This window comes from Eschrichtius robustus, chromosome 15 (genome assembly GCF_028021215.1).
Source record: "Eschrichtius robustus isolate mEscRob2 chromosome 15, mEscRob2.pri, whole genome shotgun sequence".
Taxonomy (NCBI): Eukaryota; Metazoa; Chordata; class Mammalia; order Artiodactyla; family Eschrichtiidae; genus Eschrichtius; species Eschrichtius robustus.
In genome coordinates, this window is record NC_090838.1 from 40,638,430 (window position 1) to 40,659,187 (window position 20,758).

The 20,758-nt window shown below is 42.5% G+C and overlaps 1 protein-coding gene across 2 annotated transcripts in view; it reads left to right on the plus strand.

Moving 5' to 3' along the window:
- STON1 (stonin 1) overlaps positions 1-20,758 on the plus strand; it is a 56,119-nt gene that overhangs the window by 15,639 nt on the left and 19,722 nt on the right. The gene's annotated exons all lie outside the window — the stretch shown is intronic.

Here is a 20,758-nt window from a genome sequence, read left to right on the forward strand (position 1 = left end):
GTGGGTTGGGAGAATATAAGGCCAGGTGGGAGGAAGTGTGCAGATTGGGGTGTCGGTTGTTAAGATGTGGGGAAAGGGGTGGCTTTCTAGGATCTGGTAGATATGCTAGCTGGGGGTTCCAAAGTGTGAAGAGCGACCCGCTTGCACCAAATGTGAGTCTTGTTGCAATCTTGTGTTATTCGGCCATTTATTCAGCAGTATCAGCAAGCACCTACTGAACATAAGTAAATCTCTTACATAGTTAGGGCTTTTCTTATGAAGACCTCATATATGTGTGCGTTTGTATCTGTATCTGTATCTATAGCTATCTACCTATCTCTCTAGATCTCATATATATTTATTCTTATTAATGCACATAAACAACCCATGGGGATACATAGTATTTTCCTCCATTCATGGATTAGGAAACTAAGGCCCAAACAGGGTAAATGGTTTGTCCAAATTCCTATAGTGACTTAGAAACTGAGCCAAGTCCCAAATCCACGTTTTCTGAGTTCTTTTACTGGTACTTATAACTGCTTTCCACATGGTAAGCAGTTCCTAACCTTCAAGGTGTAAGTATGCTTTGAAGAGAAATAGAGAAAAACACCTTCGTGGTTATTACCCAGGGTTTCACTTTATCTTTAGAGGCTGGAAAACCTAAATGCAGAGTTGAAATGCAATCTGAGCCCTTCTTATTAAACCCTCAAATGGGCATTTGTAGAGGTGGCATTCACTCTTTAAGTCAACCAGGTACAAGTCCTCTTCTTCGATTTGGAGTTAATGTCTGTGCTCTGGCGCATCCTGACCTGTGTCGGGCTCCCTAGTTGAATGACCAAATGGAGCAGTGCAGCAGGAAGAATGGACTGGTTTCCTTGGTGAAGTGGTTACGGGTGAGAGGGCTGGGGTCATCGTGCCACCAATCTGGGTCCTCCTGCAGTGAAGGAAGTTCGCTATCCCAAAGCTCCCAGGGCTGGAATATGCAACTCAGCTCACAGCTCAGGTCTCCTTCCCTACCCCCATGGCCTGCTCCATGACCATGGGCTGAGCCCCTCTAAGCCCTGCGCCTGCCCCTGTAAAGGGCACATGAAGTTCTACTGCCCTGAGCCCTGGGATTTGGGCCCAACAAGCTGAGCAAGGCTGACTCCAGATGGTGAAGCCCCTGCTAAGGCTGCCTAGGTCAGGTGGGTGCTTCGCTGGAGACTGAGCTTCCTGGGAAGCCTGGGCCTGGCCATGAATTTTCTTTCCCCTGTCAGAATGTTCTTCTGCCCCACCTCCCCACCCCTTTTCCTTTCCAGCCAGAAGCAGCTGTTCTCCTGTGCTTTCATTGGCACAGATCTTGCCCTACGGGTAGCCTATAAGAAACTCTGGGATGAGTCAGAACCTGGCTTCAGCATCAGGTACATTCTTCACTCATTCACCGAACATTTATTGGACCTATCAGTCTGTGCCAGGGCAAGGCCCCCAGCCCTGAATAAGATCCTGCCGGTCCCTGCCCTGGGGTTGCTCCAGCCTAGAATGGAGACCCCGGGAGATGCCCAGCCCACTGTGACAAGTGCTGTTGCGAGCTCCTGGCCAGTCACCTACTCTGGGGCGTTAGTGTCCTGGTGCTCTGTGTTTCCGTCACACTCTCCGGACCCCGACATCTACCTTGGGAGCCTTGCTCTGCTGCCCCAGAGCCGCATCGTCCTTGCTCCAATTGTCTACAGCTGCAGAAAATCACTCCAGAGCGTAGAGGTTTTCATCGATGGATGAATGGATAAACAGAATTTGGTATACACATACAATGGAATATTTTTCAGCCCGAAAAAGGAAGTTCTGGCACGTGCTTCAACACGGATAAACCTTGAAGGCATAATGCTAAGTGAAATAAGCCTTTTGTGACAAGAGGACAAATGTATGATTCCACTTATATGAGGTACTTAGAGTCATCAGATCCATAGAAGCGGAAAGTAGAATGGTGGTTGCCAGGGGCTGGGGTGGGGGGCATGGGAAAGTAGTGTTTAATGGGTACAGAGTTTCAGTTTGGGAAGATGAAAACATTCTGGAGATGGATGGTGGTTGCACAACAATGTCAGTGTACTTAATGTCACAGAACTGTACACTTAGAAATGGTTAAAAGGGTAAATTTTATGTTTATGTATATTTTACCACAAAAAAGTGTAGAGGCTTAAAACCACAATTTAGTATTCTCTCTCCTGGTTTGTGGGTTGCCTGGGCTCAGCTGGGTGGTTTTTGGTTAGGGTCTGTCATGTTGTTGTGGTCAGATGGTGATGGGGGCTGGAATCACTGAAAGCCCAGGGGGCTGGATGTCCAAGATGGCGCCTCAGTGTGCCTCCTCCATGGCCTGGGCTTCTTATGTGGTGGCTCAGGGCTCCAACAAGCAGGAAATGGCAGCTTCTGGGTCAGCTCAGGCCCAGCGTTGTCACAATGTCACTTCTGCCACGTTGTATTGGTTAGAGGAGCAAAAGGCCCACCCTGATTCAAGGGGAGGGGAAAGAGAGCCCCCTCTCAGTGGGGGAGGGACAAGGTGACCTTTCAGAAGGGCATTAGATGGGCGATCTTGCTGTGGCCATCTTTGGAAAACTTCCAGCCTGGGCATGGTTGCAGGAGTCCTAAGGTATTTAGGTAGGAAGGGGTCTTCAGGGAGGCACATACTTCTCTGCAGACTCTTTTTTAGGAGAATTCATCTTCATAAGTTGCTAGAGTCTGAAGGGCCCTTGAAACCACTTGCTAGCAGGGACTTGTTTTAAATTACAGAGCAGGGAGAAGCAGAGCTGGAACCAAACCTCCCAAACACTGGCCCCCTGGCTCCCAGGCTGGACAAGCAGCTGTGGGGACCGTGAGCAGTAGTACAGAGATCTGGTGGAGCGATGGGTGTGGCGGGAGAGTGGAGCCCTGGGTGGCGTCCATTGGAGACCCAACGTCTTAGAGGCCGGTGAGCCCCTTGCTGTGCTGGCTGGTTCTCGCAGGAGCACATGGGCCTCGCCGGGCAGGGCTATGCGGAGGCACCTGGGGCGCTTTGTGAGGATGCTGGAAGTTACTCATTTACATGAAGACTCTGAGTCAGGATGAAGGATGTCACTCTGCTATAGGCTCAAGTGCCCAGGTTGAGACTTAGAGACCCCTAAGTTTAAATATAAGCCAACACCCATGGCTGAGAGTGTCATGTGGCAATTCCATTCATTCATATCCACTTACACATTTCTGATCAGACTTTGCTCTAAGTGCAAAATTCTTTGTAAAGCCTTTAATGGCCTTCGAACTGTGATAAAATTAACAAATATTTTGCACACACTCCCTTTGGACTTAGAGACACAAGTATTAGTTTTGTGTGTGATATCTGCATTTGAGACTAAGAGCCCAAGTAAATGTTGATCTATACTTGGTTTGTAAATAGGACCTTACTAAATGATTTTTAAAAATCTTTCCCTATTCTTGGAATTGCTCAAGTTTTGCATATTTGTACACACGTACATTCATGGAATTCCCGACAGTGGTGAGAATCGAAACAAACATGCTGTGCCCTCTGTACGTCAGTGCTTCCTGCCTCTGTATTCCCACTGATGTGGACATTGCCAGGTGAGCTTGGTGGTCAGCAGTAGCCTTGGACTAGCCATGGATAAACCAAAATGCATTTGATTTGGAGAATGCAAACAGCCCTGATCACCTCTGAGGTCACCTCCGTGGCTTGTGGCCCAGTTTGGGCAGCCAGAGAGGAGACCTGCCACAGCGATGTTCAGGGTGTGTGTGACTGGATTTTGTGTCTGCGTAGTGGAGTGAATGCAATCAGACTGGAGAAATTCCCTTATGCTGGTGTCAACTGGCATGTGATGCAAATGCACAGACACATGGGCAGAGGGTATGATCACTGTTGCCTGATCTGCTGCCCCTTGTCTCTGCCCAAGCAGATGCCCCCTCCTCAGGAAGTCTCTTGCCCTTGAGCCGGGACTTTCCTCTCCAAACCTCCCATTGCACATTAGTGCAGGAGAGTGGGCACATTCTGCCTGTCATTTGTGGCTTTCTCTGGTCTTTCCTTCTAGGTTATAAGTACCTTAGTGTTGTTGAACACAAGTTCATGTGCCCAACACACAGTGAAGCCAAACAAACCAAAACATTGGAGTTTGGAGGGGAGAAAGGTTTATTGCAAGGGCCATACAAGGAGAACGGGGCAGCTCATGCTCAAAAGACCTGAACTCCCCGATGGTTTCAGGAAAACATTTTTAAAGGCGAGGTGAGGGAAGGGAATCACAGGGTGTGTGATCAGCTCCTAAACAGTTCTCTCTTTGGTTGTTGGTGAAGTAACAGGACAGTGTCATAGGGGTTAACATTATCAATCCTCAAGCTCTAGTAGGTCTGGGGACTATGTGCTCATGGTCATTAAGTAGTTAACTTCTTCCATTTGGTGGGGGTTTTAGCAACTGTAAAACAACTCAGGAAATGTGCATTAGATACAGTTATCTAGGTACTTCAGGGAGGAGCTAGAGATTCTGTGACTGCCATATGACTGATTTACTGTTTAAACTGTTACCAGTTCTTCTGGCCCAACTGCAACTTTTGTCACTACCTGTTCACATCCTTTCAATCATTAATTATTGAACCAGGCTTCTGTGACTCTAGGGAGGCCTGGGATACTACAGCTTTTATACAAACAAGAGGCAGGCAGAGGACATGGCAGGAGGGGTCGGTTGCAGGAAGGCCCCATAGGTTACATTAGGAGCAGGAATCCATAGTAATAACAGCCTCTACTTATGATCTCCCCCATGCACCTACCATTTTATAGATGCACATACTTAGTTTGTTCTGGCTGCCATAACAGGACAGTACACTACACACTGGGTGGCTTCAACAACAGAAGTTTATTTCTTACAGTTCTGGAGGCTGGAAGTCCAAGATCAAGGTGTCGGCAGGTTGGGTTTCCTCTGAGCCCTTTCACCTTGGCTTGTGGACAGCTGCCTTCTCTCTGTGTCCTCATATGGCTTTTTCTTTGTGTGTTCGAGTCCCTGATGTCTGTGTGTCCTGATCACTTCCTGTAAGGACACCATTCACATTGCCTCAGGGCTTACCCCAATGGCCTCACTTTAACTTAATTACCTCTGTAAAAACCGTGTCTCCAAATACAGTCACATTGGGAGGTACTGGGGGTTAGGGATGACTTTGGGGGGGGGACATAGTTCAGCCCCGAACAAATCCTAAAAGTTAACTATTATCCTCCCTGTTTCAAGCCTGGGGAAACTGAGGCTCAGGGAGTTAAAGTAACTTGCCCCAGGTCACACAGGTAGTCAGTGGCAGGACTGGGATTCACAGTCTAAACCCTTCTTTCCCCACCAGACGACCAGTGACTCAGGTCTTAATCTGTGGTCTGCAGTGTGCTCCACCCAGGACCCAGCACTCAGAAGGCATAGTAACTTATTCACTGAATGAATGAGCAGGGTGTGTGGGACAAGAATTTGTACCAGAATGTTTGGCAGACGTTCCCCAAAGTCCAGCATCCAAGTGTCGAGATCCTGCATCTCTTTTGGCATATGATGGTCCTTAACTTCTCATACATGCTATTCCAATCTGAACTCAGTGTGATTAGTGTGTGGGAAGGAATCACATTTTAAAGCGTTAAATAGCCTTTCTGGGCCATTTAGCTACTGCCTCCTCTCAAAACACTAAAAGCAATTACATGGTAATTAAGAAAAATTACTTGACCAATTTTCATAGCAAAGTGGTTGACTTTGGTTTTCCCCCCACTAAATATTGAAGTCCAGAGAGAGACTCTCTTTATAGTTCTTTAAACTACCAGGACTTTCTGCTTATCTTCAGGAGGTCCCGTGGGCCTGGGGCGGAGGGGCAGGGGGAGAGAAAAAGGAGGAGCTTTGTATATTTAAGATGTGGGATCTGAGCCAACCCCCCTGCAGCTACAGCTAACTATATCCCACATCTTTTTCATGGTTTCCTTTGAGAACTCAGAATCCAAATCCAGGAGCTGCCATCTAATAACCACAGGGCCTCCCACCCAGCCCTGCCCTGGGGGCCCCTATGGAGATCATGCCCTCGCTCTGGAGCCTTGCTCTTCCCACTGAGGAACCCACGGGATATAAATACCAGAAGGCAGCCCTGAAAGCGGGCTTTATTTGCGCAGGCCCTTGCCTGCGCGCTGTCCCTGGCCCCGGGTGGGCTGGATTTTTCAGAGGGTGGGAGGCCCTGGGGCCCTTTTGTGCTCCAGAGACCAGGAGGTAGGTAAGGTATGAAGAGGCGGGCAGTTATAAGGCTGCCAGAAATCAGTCCATCCAGGAAACAACACAGCCCCAGAGCTGCAGAAACCCAGGAACTGGAGGGGCGGGGCGGGGGAGGTGGCCAAGATATAGCCCAGACTCTGCCCATGGACCCCCAGGATCCATGCTCCCTTTGCTTCCAGACTGGCCTCACTCCCACCCCTGTCACCGTTGACCTAATCACCAAACCTGAAGGTCATCTGTCCCGTCTCTATTTTCCTGCCCCTTGCAGCTCTTCAAGGTCCCATGAGGACATGCTTTCTGCCTTTTGGGTCCCTGCACCTCCTGCTTTTACCTTGGCCTCTTGGGCGTGTCTTCCTTTCTCCTTTTCTTTTCCTCCTCCTGTAAAGCGACCCAGTCCTCAGCTTTGGGCACCCTGTGGCCTCTCCCTTTCTCTCCTGCGTTCAACTCTCACTTACCCAAAAAAGACCCCCAATTCTACATGTACTGCCGCCTGTTTTCTCTCCAGGTACCATCCCGTGCTTCAAGCTCCTTGCTGGGTGTTTCTACTTGGATGTACTTCAGACTTGACCGACGTGTGTAAACGCGGCTCCTCTTCCTGCCTCTCCTATGTCTCTACTTTTCTAAGTGCCAGACTTCCCCTTTCCCGTGTTTTCTAGATCGCATTTGGTGTCCGAGTCCTGTCAAGTCTTCTTTTAAAATATTCCTTTATTGCCCTCTCTCCTATTCTTTTTTTGTTTTTTTTTTTGAGTTAGATCTATATTTATCAAACTGGAGGGATATCCATAATATATTATTAAGCCGATATTTTAAAAAGCAAGCATCATGTATAGTATGATCCTAAAGCAAAACTTCCATATGTGTACATATATTTGTTTGTATTTATATGAACATGGAAACTGTGGAAAAACACATACTGTGCTTTTAACAGAATTACCATAGTGGGATGAAAATAAACGGAAAAGGATTAACTTTTCTTTATGCATTTTTGGGTTGTTTCATTTGTTGAAATGAAACAAATGTATAACTTCTGTTTATATTTTTTCTTTTCCATTATAGTTTATTACAAGGTATTGAATGTAGTTCCCTGTGCTATACAGTACAACCTTGTTGTTTATCTATTTTATAATAGTAGTTTGTATCTGCTAATCCCAAACTCTGAATTTATCCCTTTCCCTCCCCCCTTTCCCCTTTGGTAAACATAAGTTTGTTTTCTATGTATGTCTATTTCTGTTTTGTAAATAAGTTCATTTGTATCATTTTTTTAGATTCCACATACAAGTGATAACATTGGATATTTGTCTGACTTACTTCACTTAGTATGATAATCTCTAGGTCCATCCATGTTGCCGCAAATGGCATTATTTCATTCTTTTTTACGGCTGAGTAGTATTCCATTGTGTATGTATACCACATCTTCTTTATCCATTCATCTGTTGATGGACACTTAGCTTGCTTCCATGTCTTGGCTATTGTGAATCCCTCTCTCCTATTGATTCCTGCTCTGGTAGACAGTGTGATGTAGTGGAAAGAGCAGGAGATTTGCGGACCGACACAGGGTTCGATTCTGACCATTTTCTGGTTGTGCAACTTCAGGCAAATCGCCAAATTAAAGCTTCCTATTCACCGTGCACAAAGTAGACACATGCAGGGGGGGTGGACACCCGCTCACCACACTCAGCTCACTGACCTCAATATAGGGCAGGATTTCTCAGCCTGGGCACTACTGATACGTTGGGCTGGATAATTCTTTGCTGTGGGGCCATCCTGTGCAATATAGGATCCATTCAGCAGCATCTACTCACTAGATGACAGTAGCACCTGCCCACCGCTAGTTGTAATGACCAAAAATGTCTCCAGGCTCTGCCACACGTGCGCTGGGAAATTAAATCGCTCGAGAACCACTCGTATGGAGTGATGCTGAGTCTTGGGTTGTGGGTCCCAGGTTTTCAGGCTTTAAGTTTACAGCCACCAGCCACATGTACGAAGGGAACCAGCAAGGATAATATTGGAAGGCACGGATAGCTTTTGCTGTGGTTTAATTTTACAAATGGTATTTCCTGTCACAGAGGTGAACTAAATGCCACATGTGTTTGCGATGAAATATTATGGGCTGCAGAACATATGTATTAATAATACATGCAGTACATGCAGTGGGCACCTCTCCTACGACTTAGGTTGAGAGTGTGCTCTGCAAGGGTTTTCCCTCCACTTAGGGTTTTGTGTTGTCTGTTTCAAATTTTCAGTTTCCCCTTTAAAGGGAAAAATTCTAGAGGAATATTTTAAATACTTTCATAGCAAACCTTTAAGAAAATTCTTCAAGGATGCATTTTGCACACTGGGCTATCCCTGACTTTGGCTTTGTTTCTGGGATATCTCAATATATCCCGGAATGCAAAGAGGGTATTACAGACTCCCAACCACACAAAATGAGAGGGAGGTTGTTTTTTTCAAACGCAGCTCCAGCCTGGTTCCAGTATTGCAGTTGAGGAGTCAGGCATTGGGGAGAGTCAGAGAATTCCTTCTTTGGGGGGCAGTCAATGAAACCACACAGAAACTGACATGAAGACATTCTTTCTCTAGATTATGCAGCGTTGCTGTAGAGCAATAAAGTCACAGGCATAAAGGACTAAATTCAGCCCTCTGGAGAGGCGAGGGCGTTGCTCAGGGTCCAGATGTGTTCATGGAGCTTGAGTAGGAGTCAGCCCGACAGTGACAGTTTGGGCGGGGCTGAGAGCTAGAAGCTGCTGCTAGGTGTCGGTGGCGCTTCCCTGAACTCTGCTGGATACCTCTTCAGCATCAGTCCTCCCCCAGCGCCTGGCAGAGACAGAGAAGCAAGAGCCTAGAGGTCATCCTAGAGGGTGGGGGTCTCCACAGATGACTCACTGAAGTGGGGACAGAGTCTGCAGCTGCAGACCACCTGGAATGCTGATTTAACAACCAAATGCCTCTAATCTGATTTTGTTTGACGATCTACAGGGAAAGGTAGAACTTCATATCTACACTTTGTTTGCATGGTTTCTCCAGAAAAGCAAAGGAAAACTGCCAAGAACAGCAGAAGTAGACAATGGAGAATAGAGGCGGGAGGGGGATGGCATGGGAGGAAGGACGGATGCAGGGGGTTACGCAGAGTTTGGGGACTCAGACAGTATACCAAGATGGTCATCAGAAGGGAGGGTGGACCTAAATGTATGTGTTGGGCAGCAAGTCTGAATAATTGTTCATCACTAAGGGTGGGATGGCCAGTTGATGCAGTCGAAAAGGGATGGGAAGTAGGGCAGGCTGAGATGTGAAAGCTACTCTCGGAATTGACCCAAATTGCTCCTGAGTTGTTGTTCTTGAGAACAACTGTCTCAGAGTTTGTCTTACCCACAGCCTGATGTCCCAAGGCAGACACTTGGGCTGGGCTTTGTGGAGAAACAGGCTTTTCTCAGATGAGAACAGCATCCTTCAGTTTAGAGAGTTCCTGGCTCTAGGAAGTGGTGGCTCTTGCCCTGGAGCTTTCCCCTTAGTGGAAGGTGGCATGGTGACACCGGCAAGTCCTTGGATCTGTCGGCACCTCTGGGGTGGTGGATGCTGTCAGTCATAGACTTTGGGATCAGACAGACCAGGTCATAGTCCAGGTCTGCCTCTTACTGGCTGGGTGACTTTAGGCAAGTAGATAAACCTCTCTGAGCCTTATTTTCCTTTTCTAAAAAAATGATAATAATATATAAATTTATATTATATCATATTATTATATCAACCCCTCATAGGGTTGTAAGGATTAAATGAGATTATGCACATACAGTCCTTAGCAGACCGGGAGCACCTAGTACTTGATAAATGTTTGTTGTTGTGTTAGGTTAACACAACAACAAACTCTAAATTCAGTGATTCTTTGAACTGGGGAGGGCAGTACAGAGATTTACTTTATGGAAAACTGAAAAGACCGTTTAAAATTATTCAATCAAAAATTTATTGAGGTGCATATTTATGTCAGACATTTGCAGGCAATGTGGAAAATGCCCTAATGGATGAGACATGACCCCTCCTTCTGACTCTCAAAGAATATATGAATTTTTCCTACAATAACTTGAAAACTTGTATCCCAAAATTCTTTTTGGTGAGGTCATTTTTCCATACCAGTGCTCCTTATTCATAAGGCTTATTGTAAATAATTTGCAATATTATTAATAATATTTAAGGTATTTCTATTGGTGAAAGGTTTACTTTTTAAAATAATTTGAATAAATTTATGACAATTTCCATAATACTTTTATAAGAATTCCAGTATGATTTATTTTTTTAATTGAAGTGTAGTTGATTTGCAATATTGTGGTAGTTTCAGGTATATAGCAAAGTAATTCATTTATACATATGTATGTATATATCTATATATATTTTGTCGATTCTTTTCCATTATGGTTTATTACAAAATATTGAATATAGTTCCCTGTGCTATACAGTAAATCCTTGTTGTTCATCTGTTTTATATGTGTTAGTGTCCATCTGTTAATCCCATACTCCCAATTTATCCTTCCCCCACCCCTCCCCTTTGGTAACCATAAGTTTGTTTTCTACATCTGTGAGTCTGTTTCTGTTTTGCAAATAAGTTCATTTGTACTACTTTTTTAGATATGTGGTATCATATAATATTTGTCTTTCTCCTGGTATGATTTCTTCAGTGGAAGAAGGGGGTCAGGTGCAGGAATTGTGTGTAAGTACAGCCTTTCTCACGTTTGTCGTGACCTGGGGCACTCCTTTGCTGACCCAACACTTAGAATGGTGGTGGTAATTAATTATTTTAGGGCTTCCCTAAATATTTTGAGAGGTTGTTAAATGCTTCTGAATGCCACTGTCACAGGTGTTGAGGTGAAAGGTTGAAAAACCACTGTCTACCTACAACCTTGTTATTCCCAGTGTAAGCATGTGCATTGACTTTTAATTTGTTCTTAAGTTTACTGGACCCTGGTGCTGCTTTGAAAATAGGCAGCTGAAAAGAATGTCTGATAGTCTTAAGGGGAAGCAAACACGCTCCCCTAGAAACCTTCAAGCCTCAGAGATTGACTTCTAGAAATTTCCACCATAATACATTTTACTTTTCTCTCTGTGCCTCATTTGGAGTCTTGGTGTCTTGCCTTGTCTGTGAAGTTTGTCTGGAATTGTCTTCTAGGAGTTTCAGGATAATCCAGATTGACTGAAAACAGACCTCTGAAAGGATTGGGGTATGTAAGGTAGGATGGAATCCACAGCTGAGGAGAAAGCCAGGGAGTTGAACCAGGGGAATCTTTGCTTCAGAGGAAGGCAGCTGGGGACTTGGTCCCAGGAGTCCTGGGTTCCCAGCTCTCCACTAACCGGATCCAGACTTTGGAGATGGCATTCCAAGGCTCTCGTCGCATCTGGATTGTTGTAAAGTTTAAATGAGATGTTGCCTTGAAAGGGCTCTGGAATGGTAGAATTCAGGGCCCTCTGGGAGGCATAGATTTAAATCCTATTCCATTTGCAATGCAGAATAAAAAAATACTGAGGTTAAATAGGTGTTATTGCTTGAATACTTTTGGATTCCAGTGTCCTGAAGTAGATGGCGTGAAGTTGCAGATGATTAAAAGAAGACACATTCTAGATCCCTTGACTCTGAGCTTTCTCATCCCTCCCTGAGACCCAGTGGGCCTTGGACAGACCAATGCTCTGGACAGGATGTGGCCCCCCCCTTTCCCTGCTTGGGGTGGGGATGGGTCAGGAGGGAAGGAAAGTGCTGGTTGGAATTGATTCTAGTTGTTGACTTTGGGAGAACGGCTTGGGATTGTGGGTTCTTTGAGACTAAAAGAGAAAGATGAGGTCATATAGAGAGGGAAGGGGCAAAAGAGGTAAGAGAGAAATGGAAATACGTGTATAAAGATTGATAAGGAAGGGCACAAGAGGGGTACAGAAGAGGAGAAAGAGGAGCACAGTGGGAAGCAAACCTGTCCCTGACCACAGAGAGCTGGAGTCTTAGCCGCTCACCTCAGAGCAACATCTAAGTGCTGCCTTTTCAACAAGGACAAAGGTTTGGGTTCCTATTGGGCACAATTCTGTTTGGTTGAATTAAACTCACGTTATATTTGCTGAGTGCCTCCCTGTGGAAGAGTCTTACACAGGGCAAAGAGTGCGCTTTGCATAGATTTTGCCTTCAAGGTAGGAGATTTTTTTGCAAGGTGTGCTTTTAAAAAGTTCAAAGGTCACTTAAAAAGTAGTGAGATTGCTTTCTTTATTTGGCTTATGGAAGTCACTTTTTTTCTCATAATAAGCAAAAACTCTGAAGAAACCAGTATCACTTCCAAATGTTGAAGCTCCCAATGGAAAATGGATGAAGTGAAATGTTTGGTGTAGATCAGAATAGAATTCAGTCTGAAGCTGAATTATTTCTTCTCTTGGTCTTCTCTTTTTCTCTCTTTTTATAAGCCCAACTAAAGCAAATATTTACACAATCTCTCACCCTATACGAAGAATTATTTTGGCTGGATTCCTTCTGAAGATGGTGGGATGGGATGGATCAAGGATATTGTTCCTGATTTCCTGCCTCTGCACCTCCTGGCTGTGTCCCATGGAAACACTGCCCTTCCTGCTTCGAAGGGAAAGTACTTTATATCAACTCTAGCCCAAGAGCAGTGACAGTGAAATGCCCTCCAGAGAGAGCCAGCTGGCCTGGGCTACTGCTCCACTGTGTGTTTTTGTGCCCTCAGGAATGTGTGGATTTAGCAAATGACAGCACTGAGCGTGCCCGGTCCCCAGTGGAGCCCCAGGCCCTCTCTCTCTTTGTGTTGGCTCTTTTCCAAGCTTGAATGACTGCATTGGCTGAGCCTTCATTATCCACAAGGGGAGGTGAGCAAGCGGGTCAGAGGGAGAAAAATATGCCTTTCTCATGGGCTTTATTCCAACAGATTTTGAATTTTCACATCAGTAGATCTCATGGAGTTTTACTTTCTGTCAGTTTGGTTAAAAACACCAGTGGTAACACAATTTCTGCTTTGGAAAAAAAATCCAGTTGGATGTCAACCACAATAGAATTATTTTAGAGTTGGAAATGACCTCAGAGATTATTCTACTCTAATCAGTGAACGTCCGGAGGGGCTTAGCACGCAGCTTGTAAGTGGCAGAGCAGTGACCAGCATTCGGGTACCCAGCCCCTAGGTCAGTGCTGGGGCCTGTACAGCTCATTGCCTCTGATATCATTAGAATACTTTCAATAATATATGTTGTACTAGATCAGGATGAAGTGACCTGTGTTCAAAATCTGGTTTTTTCCTAGCCTAGGTATATACCCAAGAGAAATGATCACACTGAGGCTTCTACACAAATGCTCATAGCAGGAATATTCATAATGGCCAAAAAATAGAAGCAAACCAAATGTCCCTCAACCGATGAGTGGCTAAGCAAAACGTGAGATACTCTCACGATGAAATATTACTCAGCCACAAAGAGGAATGAAGTTCTGATACATGCCACAACATGGATGAACTTTGAAAACATTATGCTGAGTGAAAGAAGCCAGGCACAAAAGGCCATATGTTGTAGATTCTATTTAAATGAAATGCCCAGACTAGGCAAATTCATAGGAAAAGAAAGGAGATTGTCAGGGCCTGGGGAAGGAGGAAAATGGGAAGTGACTGCTAATAGGTACAAAGTTTATTTTTAAATTGATAAGAATGTTCTGGAATTAGATAGTAGTGATGGTTGCACAACTCTGAATATCACTGAATGAAACATCAGTGAATTGTCATTTTATGTATGTGAATTTTTCAAATTATTTATTTATTTATTTATTTATTTATTTATTTATTTATTTTGGCTGCACTGGGTCTTAGTTGCAGCACTCGGGATCTTCATTGTGGCACGCAGGATCTTTAGTTGCGGCATGCGAACTCTTAGTTGCGGCTTGCATGCAGGATCTAGTTCCCCGACCAGGAATTGAACCCGAGCCCGCTGCATTGGGAGCGTGGAGTCTTACCCACTGGACCACCAGGGAAGTCCCTATATATGTGAATTATATATCAATAAACCTATTATAAAAAAAAAAATCCTAGTTCTGCCTCTTACCAGTTGGGTGACTTTAGGTAATGACTCTAAACCCAAGTAATCTCAGCTATGAAATGGGAATAATGATATATACCTCCCAGGGTTGTTTTGATAAGTGAGATCATGAATTTGAAAATGCTTCTAAACTGTAAACCTTTGGGGCTGTCAATGGGTTATAAGTTCATTGTAAATTGGGTTTTTATCTTCTCCTCCTGTATTCTTCTATAGCACTAACAAGGTCTAACTATATAATAGTCATTCAAATACAGACTTTTTGAATTGACTCAAAAACACTGCAATTTAAAAAAAAATTTTATAAATTGGGATATAGTTGTTTTACAATGTTGTGTTAGTTTCTACTGTACAGAGAAGTGGAGTTCCCTGTGCTATACAGCAGGCTCTCAGTTATCTATTTTATACATATTAGTGTATATATATCAATCCCAACCTCCCAATTCATCCCACTCCTCCTTCCCTCCTTGGTGTCCCTACATTTGTTCTCTACGTCTGTCTGTCTATTTCTGCCTTGCAAACCAGTTCATCTGTACCATTTTTCTAGATTCCACATATATGTGTTAATATACGATATTTGTTTTTCTCTTTCTGACTTATTTCACTCTGTATGACAGTCTCTAGGTCCATCCACGTCTCTACAAATGACCCAGTTTCGTTCCTTTTTATGGCTAAGTAATATTCCATTGTATATACGTACCACATCTTCTTTATCCATTTGTCTGTCGATGGGCATTTAGGTTGCTTCCATGACCTGGCTATTGTAAATAGTGCTGCAATGAACATTGGGGTGCATGTGTCTTTTTTGAATTATGGTTTTCTCTGGGTATATGCCCAGTAGTGGGATTGATGGGTCATGTGGTAATTCTATTTTTAGTTTTTTAAGGAACCTCCATATTGTTCTCCATAGTGGCTGTATCAATTTACATAACCACCAACAGTGCAAGAGGGTTCCCTTTTCTCCACACCCTCTCCAGCATTTGTTTTTTGTAGATTTTCTGATGATGCCCATTCTAACTGGTGTGAGAAGATACCTCATTGTAGTTTTGATTTGCATTCCTCTAATAATTAGTGATGTTGAGCAGCTTTTCATGTGCTTCTTGGTCATCTGTATGTCTTCATTGGAGAAATGTCTATTTAGGTCTTCTGCCCATTTTTTGATTGCATTGTTTCTGTAATATTGAGTTGCATGAGCTGTTGATATATTTTGTAGAGTAATCCTTTGTCCATTGATTCGTTTGCAAATATTTTCTCCCATTCTGAGGGTTGTCTTTTTGTCTTGTTTATAGTTTCCTTTGCTGTGCAAAAGCTTTGAAGTTTCATTTGGTCCCATTTGTTTATTTTTGTTTTTATTTCCATTACTCTAGGAGGTGGGTCAAAAAAGATCTTGCTTTGATTTATGTCAAAGAGTGTTCTTCCTATGTTTTCCTCTAAGAGTTTTATAGTGTCTGGTCTTACATTTAGGTCTCTAATCCATTTTGAGTTTATTTTTGTGTATGGTGTTCAGGAGTGTTCTAATTTCATTTTTTCTCGTGTAGCTGTCCAGTTTTCCCAGCACCACTTATTGAAGAGACTGTCTTTTCTTCATTGTATATCCTTGCCTTCTTCGTCATAGATTAGTTGACCATAGGTGTGTGGATTGATCTCTGGGCTTTCTATCCTGTTCCATTGATCTATATTTCTGTTTTTGTGCCAGCACCATATTGTTTTGATTACTGTAGCTTTGTAGTACAGTGTGAAGTAAGGCAGTCTGATTCTTCCAGCTCGTTTTTTTCCCTCAGGATTGCTTTGGCTATTCGGGGTCTTTGGTGTTTCCATACAAATTGTGCAATTTTTTGTTCTAGTTCTGTGAAAAATGCCGTTGGTAATTTGATAGGGATTGCATTGCATCTGTAGATTGCTTTGGGTAGTATAGTCATTTTCACAATATTGATTCTTCCAATCCAAGAACGTGGTATATCTCTCCATCTCTTGGTATCATCTTTAATTTCTTTCAACAGTGTCTTATAGTTTTCTGCATGCAGGTCTTTTGTCTCTCTAGGTAGGTTTATTTCTAGGTATTTTATTCTTTTTGTTGCAATGGTAAATGGGAGTGTTTCCTTAATTTCTCTTTCAGATTTTTCGTCACTAGTGTATAGGAATGCAGGAGATTTCTGTGCATTAATTTTGTATCCTGCAACTTTACCAAATTCATTGATTAGCACTAGTCGTTTTCTGGTTGCATCTTTAGGATTCTCGATGTAGAGTATCATGTCATCTGCAAACAGTGACAGTTTTACTTCTTCTTTTCCGATTTGGATTCTTTTTATTTCTTTTTCTTCTCTGATTGCTGTGGCTAAAACTTCCAAAACTATGTTGAATAATAGTGGTGAGAGTGGGCAACCTTGTCTTGTTCTTGATCTTATTGGAAATGGTTTCAGTTTTTCACCATTGAGAACGATGTTGGTTGTGGGTTTGTCATATATGGCCTTTATTATGTTGAGGTAAGTTCCCTCTACGCCTACTTTCTGGAGCGTTTTTATCATAAATAGGTGTTGAACTTCGTCGAAAGCTTTTTCTGCATCTATTGAGATGATCATAAGGCTTTTCTCCTTCAGTTTGTTAATATGGTGTATCACATTGATTGATTTGCGTATATTGAAGAATCCTTGCATTCCTGGGATAAACCCCACTTGATCATGGTGTATGATCCTTTTAATATGCTGTTGGATTCTGTTTGCTAGTATTTTGTTGAGGATTTTTGCATCTATGTTCATCAGTGATATTGACCTGTAGTTTTCTTTGTTTGTGACATCTTTGTCTGGTTTTGGTATCAGGGTGATGGTGGCCTCGTAGAATGAGTTTGGGAGTGTTCCTCCCTCTGCTATATTTTGGAAGAGTTTGAGAAGGATAGGTGTTAGCTCTTCTCTAAATGTTTGATGGAATTTGCCTGTGAAGCCATTTGGTTCTGGGCTTTTGTTTGGTGGAAGATTTTTAATCACAGTCTCAATTGCAGTTCTTGTGATTGGTCTGTTTACATTTTCTATTTCTTTCTGGTTCAGTCTCGGAAGATTGTGCTTTTCTAAGAATTTGTCCATTTCTTCCAGGTTGTCCATTTTATTGACTTATAGTTGCTTGTAGTAATCTCTCATGATCCTTTATATTTCTGCAGTGCCAGTTGTTACTTCTCCTTTTTCACTTCTAATTCTATGGATTTGAGTCTTCTCCCTTTTTTTCTTGATGAGTCTGGCTAATGGTTTATCAATTTTGTTTATCTTCTCAAAGAACCAGCTTTTAGTTTTATTGATCTTTGCTATTCTTTCCTTCAATTTTTTCCCTTTATTTCTGATCTTATCTTTATGATTTCTTTCCTTCCGCTAACTTTGGGGTTGTTTTGTTCTTCTTTCTCTAATTGCTTTAGGTGTAATGTTAGGTTGTTTATTTGAGATGTTTCTTGTTTCTTCAGGTAGGATTGTATTGCTCTAAACTGCCCTCTTAGAACTGCTTTTTCCTCATCCCATAGGTTTTGGGTTGTCGTGTTTTCATTGCCATTTGTTTCTAGGTATTTTTTGATTTCCTCTTTGATTTCTTCAGTGATCTCTTGGTTATTTAGTAGTGTATTGTTTAGCCTCCATGTGTTTGTGTTTTTTACAGATTTTTCTTGTAATTGATATCTAGGCTCATAGCATTGTGGTCGGAAAGGATACTTGATACGACTTCAATTTTCTTAAATTTACCAAGGCTTGATTTGTGACCCAGGATATGATCTATCCTGGAGAATGTTCCATGAGCACTTGAGAAGAAAGTGTATTCTGTTGTTTTTGGATGGAATGTCCTATTAATATCAATTAAGTCCATCTTGTATAATGTATCATTTAAAGCTTGTGTTTCCTTATTTATTTTCATTTTGGATGATCTGTCCATTGGTGAAAGTGGGGTGTTAAAGTCCCCTACTATGATTGTGTTACTGTCGATTTCCCCTTTTATGGCTGTTAGCATTTGCCTTATGTATTGAGGTGCTCCTATGTTGAGTGCAGAAATATTTACAATTGTTATATCTTCTTCTTGGGTTGATCCCTTGATCATTATGTAGTGTCCTTCTTTGTCCCTTGTAATAGTCTTTATTTTAAAGTCCATTTTTTCTGATATGAGAATTGCTCCTCCAGCTTTCTTTTGATTTCCATTTGCATGGAATATCTTTTTCCATCCCCTCACTCTCAGTCTGTATGTGTCCCTAGGCCTGAAGTGGGTCTCTTGTAGACAGCATATATATGGGTCTTGTTTTGTATCCATTCAGCCAGTCTATATCTTTTGGTGGGAGCATTTAATCCATTTACATTTAAGGTAATTATTGGTATGTATGTTCCTATTACCATTTTCTTAACTGTTTTGGGTTTGTTATTGTAAGTCTTTTGCTTCTCTCGTGTTTTCTGCCTAGAGAAGTTCGTTTAGCATTTGTTGTAAAGCTGGCTTGGTGGTGCTGAATTCTGTTAGCTTTTGCTTTTCTCTAAAGGTTTTAATTTCTCTGTCGAATCTGAATGAGATCCTTGCTGGGTAGAATGATCTTGGTTGTAGCTTTTACCCTTTCATCACTTTAAATATGTCCTGCCACTCCCTTCTGGCTTGCAGAGTTTCTGCTGAAAGATCTGCTGTTAACCTTATGGAGATTCCCTTGAATGTTATTTGTTGCTTTTCCCTTGCTGCTTTTAATATATTTTCTTTGTATTTAATTTTTCATAGTTTGAGTAATATGTGTCTTGGCATGTTTCTCCATGAATTTCTCCTGTATGGGACTCTCTGTGCTTCCTGGACTTGATTGACTATTTCCTTTCCCATATTAGGGAAGTTTTCAACTATAATCTCTTCAAATATTTTCTCAGTCCCTTTCTTTTTCTCTTCTTCTTCTGGGACCTCTATAATTCGCATGTTGGTGTGTTTAATGTTGTCCCAGAGGTCTCTGAGACCGTCCTCAATCCTTTTCTTTCTTTTTTCTTTATTCTGCTCTGTGGTAGTTATTTCCACTATTTTATCTTCCCGGTCGCTTATCTGTTCTTCTGCCTCAGTCATTCTGCTATTGATTCCTTCTAGAGAATTTTTAATTTCATTTATTGTCTTGTTCATCGTTGTTTGTTCGCTCTTTAGTTCTTCTAGGTCCTTGTTAAACGTTTCTTATATTTTCTCCTTTCTATTTCCAAGATTTTGGATCATCTTTACTATCATTATTCTGAATTCTTTTTCAGATAGACTGCCTGTTTCCTCTTCATTTGTTTGGTCTGGTGGTGTTTTTACCTTGCTCCTTCATCTGCTATGTGTTTCTCTGTCTTCTCATTTTGCTTAACTTACTGTGTTTCGCAGGCTGCCAGTTTGTAGTTCCCGTTGTTTTTGGTGTCTGCCCCCAGTGCCTAAGGTTGGTTCAATGGGTTGTGGAGGCTTCCTGGTGGGGGGGACTGGTACCTGTGTTCTGGTGGATGGGGCTGGATCTTGTCTTCCTGGTGGGCTGGACCGCATCCGGTGGTGTGTTTTGGGGTGTCTGTGACCTTATTATGATTTTAGGCAGTCTCTCTTCTAATGAGTGGGATTGTGTTCCTGTCTTGCTAGTTGTTTGGCAGAGGGTGTGCAGCACTGTAGCTTGCTGGTCGTTGAGTGGAGCTGGGTCTTAACGTTAAGATGGAGATCTCTGGGAGAACTTTGGCCATTTCATATTACGTGGAGCCGGGAGATCTCTGATGGACCAATGTCCTGAACTCGGCTCTCCCACCTCAGAGGCACAGGCCTGACACCTGGCCGGAGCCCCAAGACCCTGTCAGCCACATGGCTGAGAAGAAAAGAGAGAAAAAAAAGAAAGGAAGAGAGGAAAAAATAATAAATAAAATAAAATCAAGTCATTAAAATAAAAAATAAAAGAATTATTAAAAATAAAAAATTAAAAAGTAATAAAAAGAAAGAAAGAAAGAAGAGAGCAACCAAACCAAAAAACAAGTCCACCAATGATAACAAGCACTAAAAACTATACAAAAAAACAAAAAGAAACAAAAAAAAAAACCGGACAGACAGAACCCTACGACAAATGGTAAAAGCAAAGCAAAGCTATACAGACAAAATCACACAAAGAAGCAGACACATACACACTCACAAAAAGAGAAAAAGGAAAAAAATATATATCTATTTATAAAAAAAAAAAAAGGAAGAGAGCAACCAAATCCATAAACAAATCTACCAATGATAAACTCTAAATACTAAACTACAATAAACATAAAACCAAAAACAAATTAGGTGCAGATAGCAAACTTCAAGTCTACAGTTGCTCCCGAAGTCCACCGCCTCAATTTTGGGATGATTCGTTGTCTATTCAGGTATTCCAGAGATGCAGGGTACATCAAGTTGACTGTGGAGATTTAATCTGCTGCTCCTGCTGCTCCTGGGGAAAATTTCCCTTTCTCTTCTTTGTTCGCACAGCTCCTGGGGTTCAGCTTTGGAATTGGCCCCGCCTCTGCATTTGGGTTGCCTGAGGGCATCTGTTCTTCCCT